The 15,476-nt window shown below is 40.1% G+C and overlaps 1 protein-coding gene across 3 annotated transcripts in view; it reads left to right on the forward strand.

Moving 5' to 3' along the window:
* Positions 1–15,476, forward strand: part of PRKN (parkin RBR E3 ubiquitin protein ligase) — a 1,211,604-nt gene that overhangs the window by 993,379 nt on the left and 202,749 nt on the right. The window lies entirely within an intron of this gene.

Here is a 15,476-nt window from a genome sequence, read left to right on the forward strand (position 1 = left end):
TCCGCTTTGGCGGCCCGGGGTCCGCCAGTTCATATCCCAGGTGCAGACATGGCACTACTTGGCAAGCTATGCTGAGGCAGGGGTCCCGCATGTAAAGTAGAGGAAGATGGACATGGATGTTAGCTCAAGGCCAGTCTTCCTCAGCAAAAAGAGGAGGATTGGCAGCAGATGTTAGCTCAGGGTTGATCTTCCACAAAAAAAAAAAAAGAAAAAAAGAAAAAGAAAAAAGAAATGTTAGCTTTATTGTTATAACAAACTTTAAACAGATTTGGAGCATCCTCTCCCATTTTCTATGATCCTGTTTCACTCTCTGCTTCCCCTAAATTTGGAGTTTATCATTCACATGCATTATTTCATCCTCTTAGTAGATTTGTATGTATCTGTATTGTTTACTAGGTTTTATAAATGTCACATAAATGACATTGTACTATGCATGAACTATCGCAACTTTGTTTCTTAACTTGATGTTTTCGAGATTTGTCTGTTTGATACATCGCATCCTGGCTAATTCCTGTTAATTTACTTCCCAAAAGGCTTTGCTTAAATGTCATTTTCTCAACCTGAAATATTCTGAACATCCTATTTAAATTTATCCCCCTCTGCTCCTATCCCCCCTTACACTGTCCTTTTTTTCTTTTTGACATAAAGCTCATCACCTTCTAAACTATTACCTAATTTACCTATTTATCGGTTTATTTTTATTGTCGATCTCACCCTTAGAATATAAGCTCCAAGGAGGGATTTTCATCTGCTTTCATTTTTCCACTAACATGACCCACTGCCCTAAGAGTGCCTGGCATGAAGCGGGGGCACAATGGAATGATTTTTGTCTCTTCTCCTATGATGATTATTTCAGATATTTTCTTTCATAGTTGCCATTATTGCAAAAATGTTGCCATAAACATTCTTGTAAATATCGTCTTGGGCAACTCTGTAAGCTTCTCTCTGGTATATACCTGTAAGTGAAATTTCTGGGTGACAGAACTGTCTTCAAGATTCTTTTTAACTGATTTAGGATGTCTTGGACTCATCAAATGTTGGCTGTTGAAAAGGAAAGCATAAATAATCATCAAGAGACATAAATAAAAAACTATCAGCGGAGAGAAATTACTAAAATGAGCTTGCTTTTATTTATCAAGGAGATAATGCTTTGAATTTGATTATGTAAAGTCCTACTGCCGACATTGAATGCAATTGCTCAGTCAGCATGTCTTGATGAATTTGCCATGGATACTAATAACGCCTGGCTCCCAGACTAATTCAGAAATGGCTACTTCAGCAAAGCGCATGGAGACCCTAATCCACCTGGCTTACTGGAGTGCAAAGGAGCCCTTCAGACCCACTCTGCAGTTGTGCCCCTCCCTGTTAGGGCTTATGATTAAAAGTAGATGCTCAATGTTTTGCTGCATTGTCTTTGATCACATTGAATCATCGCTTATTTTTGATGCCTTTCCACCGTTAGCCGGTTTTCTTTTCAAAGTTATACTTAGGGGGAAAATAGAAGGTAACTCTAATTGTCAAGCATACATTAGGGATTCTAAGCTATAGCCGAGAGAGAAATTAATCCTCAAAGCGTGTCACACCAAACAGCAGCAATCTGCAAATTGCAGATTATTTGTGTCATGTGGCCAGTGCCAGTAGCACATCAGAGAGCTGAAATCCATTTCAATTTTTATCCCAAGCTCGGGTGCTCGCGGTTTTCCATTGAACCCAAAGGATGTCGCAATAGCCCCTGTGATGATTTGCAAGGAAATTAAAAGAAAAAATAGTGATTGAAGACTCACATAGTTTTAATGCTTTTCAATGGAATATATTATCCAAATGAGTTTCCCTACATCCCAGCATGGTTATGGAGGAAATTCAGCAAAAGCTTTCCGAAAAAGTTGTAGTTCAGTTAATCCCCCTAAGGTGTTTTTGTCTTTTTGGGTTTTTTAATGCCTCTCAGTGACTTTGTGGAAATGATCTGCAACTTTAGAATACATTTTCCTGAGGAGATTCCCAATTAGATTGTAAAATACTCTTTATAGTATAAGGACAGAACAAAGTAATTGTCAATTATAGATACTAATTGAAATAAAAATCCCAGTTTCAAACTTATCCTTTAAAAAAAATAAGTAGGAATAAATTCTGTCTTCATATGCTTTTTAAAATAGATTTCCTCATTCTGTTTTTTGGGTTTTTTTTGGTGAGGAACATTGGTCCCAAGCTAACATCTGTTGCCAATCTTCCTCTTTTTGCTTGAAGAAGATTGTCCCTGAGCTAATATCTGTGCCAATCTTCCTCTGTTTTTTGTATGTGGGATGCTGCCACAGCATGGCTTGATGAGCGGTGTGTAGGTCCATGCCTGGGATTCAAACCCATGAACCCTGGGCTGCCAAAGCAAAGCGTGCGAACTTAACCACCATGCCACCAGGCCAGCCCATCCTTATTCATTTTTAATGCCAAACAGGCAACTTATTTTTATTTACAGTGAGCTCAGATTTTCAGAAAGCAAATGCAAGATATGACTGAGAAGTTTTGTAACTGGGAAAAACAAATAGAAGAACACAAACCTGAGAGGATATTATCAGGATAAGTCCCGGAGGAGATGAAATTCTAATTTCAATGATGGAAGACAACAAAACAGGCTTTTATAGTTGGGTCAAGGACAGGAAAAAGTAGGGAAATGCCTAAGAAAAACAGGCCCTCATTGAAGAAGACCGCACCATGTTAACAGGGGGAAAGCTACCCAATTCCTGTTTCTCCCATTTTCTTGAGCAAAGAGAATGTTTCCCATGTTCAAAAGGAGAGAACAAACAATTTCAGGAGGAACCTGTGCTTAAGAAAAGTGAGAACAGAACAGGGAACACAGAAATATTTTAAGAACTGTTATATCTCCAAAATCTTCTTCATATAATCTCAGAGTCACTTCCAGGCATCCCTGAGATAGCGTAAAGGAAGAGCAATCAGAGGTCAGAGTTCTGGAGATGGTTTTTTTTTAACTTTTCAAAATGAAGCAAGATTAAATCTCAAAAATGGAAAAGCAATGAGTTTGACGTCAGTTTCAGCCATCAACTACAAAAAAAAAAAAAACAAATAGTATGAGCACTTAATAAGGTATATGTACTCATTAAGATCCAACTCATTAAGATTCACCAAAACTGGATCTAGAGGAGGTCATGTGTGAGGGACGGGATGAAACTTCTTGACTTGAAACTGATAGCTGGACCCTGGGGTGCAAATGTTGAGCTGGCGTTAGAGACAAGTGGAGGCAGAAGGTTCTATTGAACCAGTCAAGCAACTGTGGAGGAGAGATTTAGAAACAGAACAACACTGGGCTGAAGATGGAGCCCATGTTGGGATGTCAGAAAGAAGAAGGAAGGGACAATAAAGAAAATGGAGAAGCAAAGGAATGAGGAAAAGAACAGGGAAGTGAATCTCACAACTTCAGGGAGAATGTTTTAAGGGTGATAGGCTGACCTAATCCCAGATACTACAGGGAGATGAAAGGGACAGGACTGGGCAAGGGCCATTGGCAGTAAGTACTTAACTAAGCGAAGGGGCCCTGCCCTGGGTCCCTGTCTGATCTCCCCCCACACCTCTCCCCATAGGAGCCCACAGGATCTGAGCCCTGCCTGGGTTCCTAGATACCTGGAATTCAGAATTCCCTGCACAGATGGCTCTGAGACTCTTAACTGGCTCAGTCTTCCTGAAGGCAATGGTGAAAGGATAACTCATGGTGGGGGGCTTAGTGGTAGAGCTTGAACCCACAGGTTGCACCATATTGGTGTGCAAGAATCCCTTCAAGGAGGAGGGAGTCTGAGAGTAAGAGGAGGGGAAGGGCCAGGAATGAGGTCTGGCTGTGTCAGTTCAGCCACATTCAGGAGCAGATCTCCAAGGGGTCTGAGATTTCTCAATCATCACCTTGAGATCCTCCTGCAGGGGTATTTGTCAAAGTTTAACAGTTTTTAGATTTATTTATAGCTCTCAAATGTTCAGACACATGATATGTTGTTACAGTTCCCCCAGGCCAATAAGTTAGGGGGCTATTCTAGAGTTCGGCCTAGCTATTGCGTCCCGAATTCAGAGTGGACACCATAGAACACTTTATCAGTAGGGTGGGCAGAAACCCACCCATGTGATGTTAAAGGTGCAATGAAGAAGTGAATGTAGCAGGTGTGAGGGCTCTCATCTACAAAGTCTGACCTTGCCAACAAAGAGAAGATGCCTCTCCAAGTCTTCTTGGAATGAAGCACCGAGAAATCACAGATTAGGTCTGGCTCCTTCCCTCGGGCTCCCCAGCATCTGGTCAAGTGTCTGACACTAAATACATGAGTGAATGTGGCGACGGTGAATAAACAGGAGGCTTCCTGAGTACCACATTTGAGCGGGGATGTTGCCAACGACAAGGTCAAATCTAAGAATAGAGGGAAGAGTGATGAGCATCTAGATGCTTCCTGTAAAGTTTCACATATATTTACAGATTATTTCAGACAAATGGGTATTTGCCTCAGGAAAGTGAAGCGTAATAAAGACTTAAAATATTTGGATATAGTTTCTATCACTCCAACTCTAGAGCTAATATCAAGAAAGATCCTTCTAACAATAAGAATGCTTCATTATTAGAATGGAATTCTTTAGCTGACTCCTGACCCCTGTCACTAGAAGTCTTGAGACAGAGGCTGAAATGCAACCTGTCAGGATGTCATAGAAGGGAATTCTGTGTTAGGAGAGAAGTTGGTCTGGAGAAAGTAACAGCTGATAATTCTTTAAAAACTAAGATATTTTTGTGCTTTAATACATGACTATGTATTACATAAATCTATCTTTAATCATTGAAGAAATTAAATACCAGCAAGTCTGTAAAATCTAAGAATTGGATCTGATTGTCATTGATATAAACAATATCATCAGATTGCATTTGGCAGTTGTGTGACTGTCTTGAGGAAAATATTGTGACATTTCATCAATGGTCTCAGTAATTGCCTGAGGGAGGCCCCAGTCTGAACCAACCCAGCAGACCCGGCCTCCGTCTTTTGTTGATAACAGAGCTTTACCCTTGCTGAAAATTAGCTTTATTTTGACAAGGCTAGTAAGAAATGGAGCTTTTAAATAACTCTTTCTTGCTTGAATAGTGGTATACTAATATCTTATGTTTAAAAATTAAACTTTGCCCTTCAAGTATAAAATAGTTCATTTTTAAGATTTTAAAAAACTGACCTTAGGACAAATACTCTTTCACTCATAGGTCCTTAAATTAACTCTATGCAGGCTTGTAAAGTCATCTATTTTCCAGTGCTCTTGTTTGTGAGAATGGGAAGGCTTTTCCCCCTTAATTCATTTATTTATTCAGCAAGTATTTATTGAGTACTACCTCTGTGCTGGGTGCTGTGCTGGTTCCCAAGTCATAAATAAAGTGGTAAGTCCCTGTCCTTGTGGAGCCTGCGTTCAGGGGAGAAAAGCAGATATTATCAAATAATTACACTCATAGTTAATGGAAATTGTGATAGGCGCTACACATATGGGACCTCAAAACCCTTTTTCGTTCAGTTTAATTAGTTGTCATTGATGCAAGCTTTATATGTGTGCCAACACATTCACATTGAACGTATTATCTTTTCTGGAGAGTACAATAATATATAATATGACTGAAAAGACTGGCTCTACCACCAGTGGACACCCGTGTTCATAGCCCCTTCATGTTCATTTTTTATAGTCACTCCATGATGAACACTTTCAACCTCTGAAATTCTGCTTTGCTTTTGTTTTTTGGTTGTGCGTAGATTTCTGATGTCTCTACGGTAGTATATTTTCTCCCCCAAACACAAGAAGTGTGCTCAAGTTAATCAGACTGATCTTATTAGTTTGACAGTTAAAAGATGGTTGCATGTGAAATTCTGAACCTGTGGCATTTTCATATGCAAGATCTAACATCTGTTTTTGTTAAACCACCATCACAGGGCAGCAAGTCGGTTGCCGTGCATAGAGTCTAGGATTTGAGGTAGAATTTCAAGGTAGAATTGTCTATTACACAGCTCTGTCATTTGCTTCACTCACTACCTGGGTGACAAAAGACAAGTTATCTTGAATATTACAAAGCAGCTACAAGTAGAAAACAGAGCCCCTTCCCGCTCCCCCCCAATAAAAACGAGATCGGCTCTGGTCAAACAGAACTATGAGCCGTCAGTTCTCTTCCTTGACATCTTTGTGGAATATTTGTTTTTAAACTGCAGCTTGTTTGCCATAATCATCCATCTGTTGATCGTGTACTCAAGTGATGCCCGTCCTCTGCGCTATGGCTGACTCAGAAGGCTAAACAGAAGGTATATTAGGCAGTTGCTAACTGTCCATTTTGTCGGAAATTGGAGTTAGTTTCCCTTTTGCATGTTTGCATAAGTGGATGTATTTGGGGACCTGGGGCTTAAGTTATTTTCATTATTGCCTCTGTTAATTCACTTCCTAAGTGTAGATATGTAAAGCATGCAGTCTGAAATGACCAGTGAGATTAAAAAATAACTTCCAGGTAGTTCAAAGGTAAAAATATGTCATAAACCTTTATAATATCAAATAAAAATATCAAATTGCTTATTAATCATTTTAGATTATTGTAGTGAGTAAATGAATAAATGGGTTAATAAAAATTTAAAGCCTTAAATGTACACTAACCATATTTTTCTAAGCATATATGATCTGATCTTATGTACATATACATATGTGAATATATATGTATACACATTATATACATATACATATGTACATAGTTGATAATTATTATCATAATAATCTCAATTACTTAATTGGATATTGGGTTCCTTTAGCAAAATTTGTCTCTAAATATTGAAGATTTGGGCAAAAAGGTTATTTCTGGGATAGCAGAAGAACAACCATTTCATTTTTTTTTAATTTTTATTTATTTTGGTGAGAAAGACTGGCCCTGAGCTAACATCACTGCCAATCTTCCTCCATTCTGTATGTGGGATGCCTCCACAGCATGGCTTGATGAACGGTGTGTAGGTCCACACCCTAGATCTGACCCTGTGAACCCTGGGCCACAGAAGCAGAGCACACGAACTTAACCACTACACCCAGGCTGGCCCCAGAACAACCATTTCAGCTACAGTCTCACAAGTACTCTTGCACTCCAGAGATCCTCAAAATAGCAACCACCAGTCATGAAGAATTTATTATGTACAAGGAGCTGTCCTAGGTAATAGATATACGACCATACATAGAGATACACATCATTTACAACAACCCCATAAGTGAAATCTTCTTACTCCCCTTTTTACAGGTAGAAAATGAAGGATTTACAGCTAACACCCTATCTTTGGCCCCAGATAACATAGCTAGTTAGTGGTGGAGATGAACAGTCCCCTCATTTATTTCTCCTCTTCTTGCTTCATCATTATTTCTCATTTCCCCCTGGGCCAGGTACCTGGCAGTGGGGGAGGGTGGGCCAGGCTGGGACTGAAAGTACCCTCCACTTTCACATGTAGGGTAAAGAGATTGTAGAATCCACCCACTGAGAGAGAGAGGAGAGAGGGGAGTAAGAGGACAGTGACAACCAGGAAAATACACACATCTTGTCTGCACGCTGGTCTTCCTTTCTCAGGCATGTTTGGGAATGCCTCTGTCCTGAGGAGCATATCTATGCCCACACATTCTTGATTTTATTCACATCCTTCATTCTTAGGGGTGTTACCATTTAGTGCATTCTTTCAGTCCAGCTGGATTTGTAAAGTCCTCGAAGACAACATTATGCTTCTTTTCCTTCTGTATTGCACCAAAAGTAGTGCTGGACACAACACTGATATTTAGTTCATTTCCTCAGCCATTTTTTCAAGGAAAGACTTAAATAACAAATTAAAATGCCTAATGTAGCGTATATTATACTATTCGGTATTTCTCAACCTAAAACCATTGTTTAATATGTTTTCCAAGTAAGTTGGAGCTTCACATTTTCCCTCTGAAGACAGATAATGATTTTACCTTTTAATCCAGACAAGACTAGACAGAAGCGGTCAGGTCTCCATCACATCAACTTCGAAACCCACCATCTGAGAGAGCCTCGGGGCTTTTATTTGGTAAATCACCTGCAAAAGCCAGAAAATTATTGAATTTCTTTTCTTCTATATATATAATATATAGTGGAAATGACCCAGCATTTAACCTTTATTTCTTGTTTTGTTGCTTTAACTACTCTGATAATCTTTGTCTTTGAATAAGTATATTTAGATGACTCAATTTTTCAGCAGTTGCCCTAAGATTTACAATTCGTACTTTAACTAATCTAAGTCCACTTTCAAAGATCACTAGAACACAGAATTTGTATGGTGCAGATACCTTATTGCATAATATTCCCAATTCCTCCTTCAAATGCTTTGTGACATTGCTGTCATTCATTTCACACACACACACACATATATATCTATATGCACTGTAATCACCCAGTACATTGCTACTATTATTCCTTTAAATTTATCTTTCAAATAAATTAAGAATAAGAAAAATAAAAGGTCTTATTTTGCCTTCATTTATTCCTTCAACACTCTTCCTTTCTTATGTAGACCCAAATTTCTGATCTATATCATTTTCCTTCTGCATGGAGAACTTTTAATGTTTCTTGCAGGGCAGGTCTATTGGGAATGATCCTCTCAGTTCTTGTCAAAGAAAGTCTTTACTTCACTTTTGAAAGGATAATTTTGCTGGATATAGAATTCTAGCTTGGCAGCATTTTTATTTCAACATTTGAAATATTTCACTCCACTCTCTTCTTGCATACATGGTTTCAGATGAGAAATTTTCTGTAATTCTTATTTTTGTTTATCAATAAAGTGGTTTTCTTTCTTTGACTTCTTTCACAATTCTCTGTCTTTGGTTTTCTGCAAAACCAAAGATATGGTTACACTTAGATGTGATTTTTGGATATTTACTTTGTTTGGTGTTCTTTGAGCTTCTTGGACCTGTAGTTTGGTATCTATCATTAATCTTGGAAAGTTCTCAGCCATTGTTACTTCAAGTATTTCTTCTGCTCTATGCTCTCTTTCTTTTGTTTCTGGTACTCAAATTACAGGTATGTTACCTCTTTTGAAGTTGTCTTGCAGTTCTGGGATGTTGTGTTATATTTTTTTTCATTCTTTCTTTTTTTTTTCTTTGCATTTCAGTTTAAGGAGTTTCTTTTGACCTTTTCTCAAGCTTACTGATTCTTTCTTCAGCTATGTCAAGTCTGTTGACAGCTCATCAAAGGCATTCTTCATTTTGGTTATAGTTTTTGATTTCTAGCATGTCCTCTTGATTCCTTCTTAGAGTTCCCATCTCTCGCTTATATTACCAATCTGCTCTTGCATGTTGTCTGCTTTTTCCATTAGAATCCTTAACATCTTAATCACAGTTATTTTAAACCTCCTGTTTGATAATTCCAACATCTATATCATAGGTGAATCTGATTCTGATTCTTGTTTTATCTCTTCATACAGTGTTTTTCTTGCCTTTTGGCATGACTAGAAATTGTTTGTTGAAAGTTGGACACATTATATGGAATAATAGGAACTGAGGTAAATAGGCCTTTAAGGTGAGAATATATGTCATTCTGCCTAGGAGTCAGGCGGTGTTTAATATTTGCTATAGTTGAAGCTGCCAGAGGTTTCAAATTCCCCTAGGGTCCTTGATTTTTGTCTCCCCTCTTGACTTTGGGCTTCCCTAATTACTCCTCCTCAGAGAGAATCTGTTTCCTGTGGTTCTTTCAGCTCCCACCCGCTGTTATTTTACTGGAACACTGCTGGTGAGGTGGTGAGGTTAATGGGGAAGGTGTTCTATAATCTTCCAGTTAAGTCTCAGTCTTTTAGTGAGTCTGTTTCTTGGGACTGTGACTTTCACAAGTGTTTTTCCAGTGGTATCGGGGTTTTTTCCCCTGCCTCTTACTCCCTCCCCTGCATGAAGTGTTCTCAGTCTATTTCCTTGAGACTCTGACTTCTGTTGACTATTTTCCTCCATTTGGTGAGAAGGCTGGAGTCAGAGGAATGCCCTTCTCCCATAGCACTGGCGTAGGTGCTGGCAAAGCCCTTTTCCCTGGAGAGCAGACCTTTGTTACAGAGAAGGCTCTGGACGTATTTCACAATGATTACTCTCCCACTCCTCCTGCCAGAGCCACAAGGGGATCTTCTCCTTAAGGACCTTGTAGGGTTCTTGAAAGTAAAGATCAGGAAAATCTCTAGGACCCTGGACCCCTAGAGTTTCTCTCTCTCACACTAGTCCACACCCAGCTTCTAGCAATGCATCAAAATTACCACCTAAATATTCCTACCAGTTTATAGTCCCAGTGACTTATGCTCCATATAAGCAGATCTGGTTGTGACTCACTGGATTTGCCTGTCTCTCCAGATTTCAGTGGTGCTTTGCCCTGTAACGTCAGTTCTCTGATGTGTCCAAACAAAGTTGATTTTCAGTTTGCCCAGATTTTTCTTGTTGGAAGGATGGGAATAATAACTTCCAACCCCTTTACATGTCAGAGCTGAAAAAAGAAGTGCTGACCTTTATTTCATAAGACAATGGATCATGTAGCAATTGTTTCAGCAAGCTACTTCCCTTTAAATAAATGAGATTATTATAAGAAATAGCAGCAGTCATTAGATGTGGGAATGCCATTAATATTATTAGCAATGAATTTGCTTTCTATTTTATGTCATTCCATCTTGCTTTCACATACATTCTAAACTACTGTTTGAAGTAGACATTGTGATTTCTTGATAAAGGATATGGCATTTAGAGTAACTGACTTATTCAAGAATGCATAGTTAGCTAGCTGTTGCAGAACCAGAGCTTCAACCTAAGCCGTGATGACAATAACTTGTTTTAAAAGGCATGAAACCCCCAATTTTGATATTCCCCTTCTGTAACCCATACCTCCAACTGCTATTGTCAAGTGTTGACAGTGTCTATAGGCTGTTCTTTTGAGGAAATTGGATGAAAGGAGAAGCAAAGAGATAGAGTGGTAACTATATGCTCAAGGCTGGATTTTTGCTGAATTTTCAAATGGGAAAGATTTATGTACATATATGGTTTGAAGTGAACAACCTACAGAGCCATGGAGCTTGAGAAGAGAGAGTGAGTGGTAAGTTAAGCCTACAAGGAACTGAGAGGGGACAAGTAAGCATGGATGAAGAAGAACTCTTGTTCTGAGGAGGAGGAGCCTTTCCCATTTCACCCTGGAGGACTAGAGAGGGATGGAATGGGGGTTATGATTGGGAAAGAACATGAAGTTCAGGGATGGTACACTTGATGGTTGCCACAAGATTGGCTCTCTGGAAGCCAAGTCTGAGGCAGAGGGTGGCGTACAGATGTTTATTGGGATCACACCTGGGAAAGGAGGAGAAGGGAGCAGGATTGGGCAGAGTAAGAAGTTGAACTGCTATGTAGGCCCAAGAAAGCCTCAGGCAGCCAGCAGGAGGTGGAGCAGGGGTGCCCATCAGTAGCCCATGTTGGGACAAAGTAGCTGGGTGTTCAACCTCCCCATCACCCAGTCAGCAGATTTGGGGCCCTAAGGAAAGTGTGTCCTCAGGCAAGGTGACTCTCTGCAGCTGAGGAAGACCAGCGTGCAGGGGGAGGCTTCTCAAGGTCTTCCCACAGCTTCTTCACAGGGCGTCCGGGCCCCTCATCTCCGTGTCCACTGCGATAGCTTTCCTTTTTGGGACTTGTGTCACGTGAGGTGGTATTTTGAGAATGAAGTATTCAGAGGCTAATTGAGAAGAATAGTGGTGATTTGGAAGAGTCCCTGAGGGAGATGGGAGGGAGTGCTGACCAAAGACAAGCGAGGGGGCAAGCTGCACCGAGGACTCAGCAGGGAGTGGACCCGAATGTGCAGTGGCACCACTCTCAACAAGGTTGCGGCTTCTGGTAGCTGGTGTGAATTTCAGTTAGAAGATCTTCCAGCCCCATTTTGTTACACTAGCTGTGATTAGCAGGAATGAAACAGGAGAAGGAAAAACAGGTGGTGGCATTTATCCAGAGCTGGATGTTGGATGTCAGCAAAGCAGTTCCAGTAGAAGTACAAAGGAGTTACGGATTCTAAGCATCACTGAGATCTTCCCATGTGGGGTCCAGGCTGGGGAGAGAGGTGAGAGGTCAGGAGAAGACCACTTAACCAATAAAAGCAAAGCACCTGCAGGGCTGGAGGTCAGAGCTGAGGACTCTGGGATGAGAAAAGAGGAAGGCTGGAGTAGGAGCCCCTCCCAGGTGCCATAACGACCGAGCTAGATGGAGACTGGCTAGATGGTAGATGACATATTCATGGAGCACCTGCCATTGGACACTTTGTACAGCCGTGCATTGTTCCAGGCATGGCTGATATAGCAGTGACAAAACAGCAAAGATCCCTGCACTTGTCACCTTTGTATTTCAGCAGTGGGAGGCGGAAAATAAAGTAATTGAGGTGCACAGCACATTCGAAGATGATGAGTGCCCTGGAGAAAGTAGAGCAGTGATGGGGGTGTGGGGGCGTGAAAATAGGCTGCAATTTCATGTAGGGTGGTCCCGAACGGCCTCACTGAGAAGGTGACATTTGAGCAGGACTTGAAGGAGGTCAGGAGTGCTCCATGCAGGTATCAGGGCCAGGGGCTTTCCAGATGCAGGGCGTGGCATATATCAAGGCCTGGAGACAGCAGCCTGCCTGGGATGGTCAGCAACAGAGAAAGATGAGCAAGCCAGCATGGCTGAAGTGCACTGAGCAAGGGAGAGAGAGGGCTCAGAGACAGTGGAGGACCTCATAGGCCACTCTGAGGACCTTGGCATTTACTCTTAGTGAGATGGAAAACCCACACATATTTTAAGAGAATCCTTTTAACTGTTATCTCAAGAAGAGACGGACTGATGGGGGCATGAAGGCAGATGATGCTGGGTGCCGTGAGCATACGATGTGGTCCAAGTAGACAGCCACGGCTTCAAAAGAGGAGGATCCATTGTCATGTGTGTGTAGACCCCATGTGGGGATTTCAGATAAAACAAGCGTACACTACCACCATTAACACCTACTTGCATATCATCTTTAATTGGCAGGCCCTTTTTCCCCTCTGTCACACTACTGCATTCCGTATGCGTCTTGCATTTCTAGTTTTGTTATTTTGTCTTTTGTTTTATTTTATTTTATTTTGTCTTTTATTTTGTTAGTTTGTCTTCAGACTAAATTTGCATCTGTCTGTTTCCCACATTGATGTCCCTGTGATGAGCACACAGATACCCCTCCATGGTCTTCTTAAATATCTTGACCCCTTACAACTCTTTCCTTCTAACTACATGCTATATCTGTCCTTGTTTGTTACATTTTATTGCACCTACCAGGTGTTTCAGGTAATTATCTAGTCTTCCGTTAAAGATGTTTATATTTGAGCTATCACTGACATCAATCCTTTCAGTTATGTCTTAGGAGAATGTTAGAATACAAATTCTGAAGACAGGCTAATTTTAAATTCTGTTTCTTATTTTACCTGCCATTAAAATAAGTCAAATCAGTTTTCTCAAATTTGTGGGATATGAAGGACCACTGTAAATGAAAAAAAAAATCCTCCAAAACTTCTAAGATTGAATAGTTATTTTTTAAAATAATATTTCTTAAATATGGCTAGATATAAATTTATATAAACATGTTACGCTTATACAATAAGAAGGCCCAAATGAAAATTTGTAAATTAAATGAGAATGAAAGCACAAAACCAAAAGAGTCCAAATTAACTCTATGAATTTAATCTGACAGATGCTGTCATCTTACTGAAACTAAATTGTTGCTTGGGATGGAACAGGGCCTTCCTGGGTCTTCTGATCTCAGCACACCTACGACCCTGTGCTAGGTAGTACTTCAATTCTTCTATCAATCACTTCTCCTGGTAATCCCTCTCCTTATACACTTGGCACAGGACCAGGGGACCCTCACATGTTGAGACGCACCTGGAATTCTCTCTGCTTCTGTTCTTTCTTCATTGGTTTCACAAAACCAAAATAGGACCATTTGCTCCCAAGGAGATCTAAAACTCAAGAATTGACAGGAGGCTGAATTTCCACAGCAGTTTTTGGTTGAATTGTGGCCAACCAAATGACCCATAAGACACTTTTACTAATTATTTAGATGATCGTCAGAATAGCAACTCTGAAATGAACAGCACATCAAAAAGATTCTTCAGACTCCAAGTCTTTGTGGCCTCCAGTTGGAGAAACACGTATCAAGTATATCTTCTAACATTAAGGATCTTGCTTTCCTTCTTTGTAGTATTGGATGTGCCTATGGCAATTAATTTACCACATTTTCCATCAAAATATTCACCTCGGGATTTTCATTTATTTTCCTGAACTATTTTCAGGTGATATCACCAGTTTTTGTTTTTCAATCTTTTGTACTATCTTAATGAACATTTATGAATCACTTTCTCAAAGCATGAAATGCTATAATGTCAAGACTATATCAAATATAATATCAAAGACTAAAACTATGATCCAGCGTTTTACATGATCACAGAATTTCGGAACTAGAACTAACCCAGTCAAACCAGATATTTCCACTCTAAAATATCCTGCATAAATAGTCATTTAGCCTCTGTTTGAAAACCTCCAGTTACTGGCTTACAAGGCAATGTATTCCACTTTTAAATTAGAAATTTATTTGCATTGAACCAAAACCTGCCTGCTGTAATTTTTACCTGTTGATTTTAATCATACCTTCTAGAATAATGCACAAATCTAATCTTTCTTGCAACGGATAACTTCTTCACCCCTGTGAAGACAATTCCCTCCTTCCTCAGCCTGCCCTCCCCCAGAGAAAGTCGTCAACACTGTCCGCCATTCTTACATCACAATGCTGAGTAACAGGAGAAACAGCTCAGTGATTGTTTTGGCGCATTTTGCATACAAGCCAATTTCCGTAATAGAAACTTCAACCAATTATGTAATCCATAGATCTTATCTCAAAGAAACAGGTTTTTATATCAATTTTGTTTCCAGATTTAATATTATACATGACTACAAATTAATACTGTGGAATAATTCTATTAAAAAGACAGGGATGGAACACATTTTAAAGGATAACTAGCATGCACTGGCACATATAGATAATATGATTGATTGATTTACTTATTTCTATTTACAAGTGAAGAAAGAAAATGTAGGGGCTGGCCTGGTGGCTAGCGGTTAAGTTCTCCTGCTCTGCTTGGGCAGCCCAAGTTTGCCAATTCAGATCCCTGGAGCAGACCTACACACCACTCATCATGCCATGCTGTGGTAGGCATCCTACATATAAAGTAGGGGAACGTGGGCATGGATATTAGCTCAGGGGCAATATTCCTCAGCAAAAAGAGGAGGATTGGTGGTGGAGGTTAGCTCTTGGCTAATCTTCCTCAAAAAAAAAAAAAAAGGTAAGAAAAAAAGAAAATTCGAAAGCTTAAAACAGGCTCTCATTGACTGGGTAGAATTAGAAGGTGATGGCCACCAAGACTGTCACGATCCTCCTCCCGGGTCCT

The sequence above is a fragment of the Equus quagga genome, chromosome 8, assembly GCF_021613505.1.
Source record: "Equus quagga isolate Etosha38 chromosome 8, UCLA_HA_Equagga_1.0, whole genome shotgun sequence".
Lineage (NCBI taxonomy): Eukaryota > Metazoa > Chordata > Mammalia > Perissodactyla > Equidae > Equus > Equus quagga.